Source organism: Triticum dicoccoides, chromosome 7B (genome assembly GCF_002162155.2).
Source record: "Triticum dicoccoides isolate Atlit2015 ecotype Zavitan chromosome 7B, WEW_v2.0, whole genome shotgun sequence".
NCBI classification, from domain to species: Eukaryota; Viridiplantae; Streptophyta; class Magnoliopsida; order Poales; family Poaceae; genus Triticum; species Triticum dicoccoides.
This window is the reverse complement of record NC_041393.1, coordinates 554,850,756-554,853,587: the sequence shown is the minus strand read 5'-3', so window position 1 is coordinate 554,853,587 and position 2,832 is coordinate 554,850,756.

Here is a 2,832-nt window from a genome sequence, read left to right as displayed (position 1 = left end):
TTCTCGTCGAATAAAAAAGGAATTATAAATATGGCAGAGAAAAAGTTTCAGAACCTAAAGTCTCATGACTGCCACGTGATTATGACGCAACTGCTTCCGGTTGCATTGAGGGGGCTTCTACCGGAAAACGTCCGATTAGCCATTGTGAAGCTATGTGCATTCCTCAATGCAATCTCTCAGAAGGTGATCGATCCAGAAATCATACCAAGGCTAAGGAGTGATGTGGTGCAATGTCTTGTCAGTTTCGAGCGGGTGTTCCCACCATCCTTCTTCAATATCATGACGCACGTCCTAGTTCATCTAGTTGACGAGATTGTCATTCTGAGCCCCGTATTTCTACACAATATGTACCCCTTTGAGAGGTTCATGGGAGTCCTAAAGAAATATGTCTGTAACCGTGCTAGGCTAGAAGGAAGCATCTCCATGGGCCATCAAACAGAGGATGTCATCGGGTTTTGTGTTGACTTCATTCCTGGCCTTAAGAAGATAGGACTCCCTAAATCGCGGTATGAGGGCAGACTGACTGGAAAAGGCATGCTTGGAAGGGACTCAATAATATGAAGGGACGGATATTCTTGGTCTCAAGCACACTACACAGTTCTACAGAACTCTACCTTGGTGACCCCGTATGTCGATGAACACAAGAACAGCCTGCGCTGCAAACACCCGGAGCAGTGCGACGACTGGATTACATGTGAAAGCATCAGGACTTTCAGCAGTTGGTTGGAAGCACGTATCAGAGGTGACAACACTATTTGTGATGAGCTGTACTTGTTGTCCTGGGGACCATCTTTGACTGTATTGATTTGGAAAGGATACAAGATAAATGGGAATACATTTTACATGATTGACCAAGATCAAAAGAGCACCAACCAAAGCAGCGGTGTGCGCTTTGATGCAACAACCGAGACGGGAAAGGACACATATTATGGTTACATAGTGGACATATGGGAACTTGACTACGGACATGATTTTAGGGTCCCTTTGTTTAAGTGCAAATGGGTCAATCTGTCAGGAGGCGGGGTATAGGTAGACCCATCGTACGGAATGACAACAGTGGATCTGAAAAATCTTGGGTACACTGACAAACCGTTCGTCCTAGAAAATGATGTGGCACATGTTATCTATGTGAGGACATGTCTACCAGACCGAGAAAGAGAAAAGATAAGGAAGCGAATACATCATACGATGAGCCAAAGCGCCACATAGTTCTTTCAGCAAAAAGGGACATCGTGGGAGTGGAGGACAAGACAGACATGTCTGAAGATTATGAAAAGTTTCATGAAATTCCTCCCTTCAAAGTCAAGGCTGACCCCAGCATCCTGATAAACGATGAAGATTATCCATGGTTACAGCGCAATAAGCAAATTACACAAGCAAAGAAAAAGTGAAGACTTTCTCCCGCAACTATTATGATGATACCATGCCAACTTTGTAACTGACGAGTATGATACCATCGTTCGTTTTCTACATGCACATGCTATGTGGGTCAATTTATGATACCATGCCAACTTTCAACTTTTTCAGCGTTCATTTGAAATGCTTTAATGTCTTATGGTTCGACCCTCGTAATAATTGAAAATAGCAACAATAAGTATTTTGAAAATAAACAATTAGTTGTAAGTAGAAACCAAAATAAAATAAATAAAGCAAGAAAGAAAACAAAAAAACAAAAAAAGTGTTTTCAAATTTGAAAACTAATGGCACTAACAGAAAGTTTATAATTTTCCTAAAACTAAAAGCAAAAAAGAATTGAAAAATAAAGCAAAAAACAAAAGAAAATAAATAATGTAGAAAACAAAACAAAAAAACAACAATAAGTATTTTGTTGTAAGTAGAAACAAAATAAAATAAATAAAGCAAGAAAGAAAACAAAAAAACAAGAAAAGTGTTTTCAAATATGAAAAGTAATGACACTAACAGAAAGTTTATAATTTTCCTAAAACTAAAAGCAAAAAGAATTAAAAAATAAAGCAAAAAACAAAAGAAAATAAATAATGCAGAAAACAAAACAAAAAAACTGGAAAAAAATAAAAATAGCAACAATAAGTAAAGAAAACAAAAAAACAAAAAAATGCCTCCTACTGGGCCCCCACGGCCTGAATACGACATGAAACCATACTATGGGCCAGGATTCAGGCCCGCAGTAGGCCCAGAAGGCCCATCAGGCAAAGCAATAGCAAGTAGGCCCGAAAGCCTGCGGTGGGGAGGATCTCGAGCGGGGTGCAGCAGTGGGGCTTATAAACCACTGGGCGCCCCTCTCAACTAGCGAGGTGGGACTAAACTTTGGCCCCGATGCGGGCAGCACAGGCGCCTTTGTTCCCGGTTGGCGGCACCAACCGGGACTAAAGGGGGGGCATTGGTCCCGGTTGGTGGCACCAACCGGTACCAAAGGTCGCCGCTTCCCGCCCTTTGGGCTGCCGAAAAAGAGGCCTTTGGTCCCGGTTGGTGGCACCAACCGGGTCTAAAGGGGGCATTGGTCCCGGTTGGTGCCACGAACCGGGACCAATGCTCCTGGTATATAAGTAGCACTTTGCAATTTTGCAGAGTTCATCACCACAGTTGCCCCCGGACGACGCCGAGCACATCGTCGCCGCCAGGCTGCCCCGACGCGGCCCGCCGCCCCCGCCGTCGCCGTCGCCGTCGCCCGCGCCCGTCGTCGTCGCCGGCCTCCCCGAGCCCGCGCCGTCCTCCTCGAGCCCGCCCCCGCCGTGGTCGCCGCCAGGCTGCCCCGTCGCTGTCGCCGCCCCCGCGCGCTGCCCCGAGCCCCTGACCGTCCCGCCCCCGCGCGCCGGCGCCCTCGCCGCCCCCACCGTCGCCATCGTCATCTAG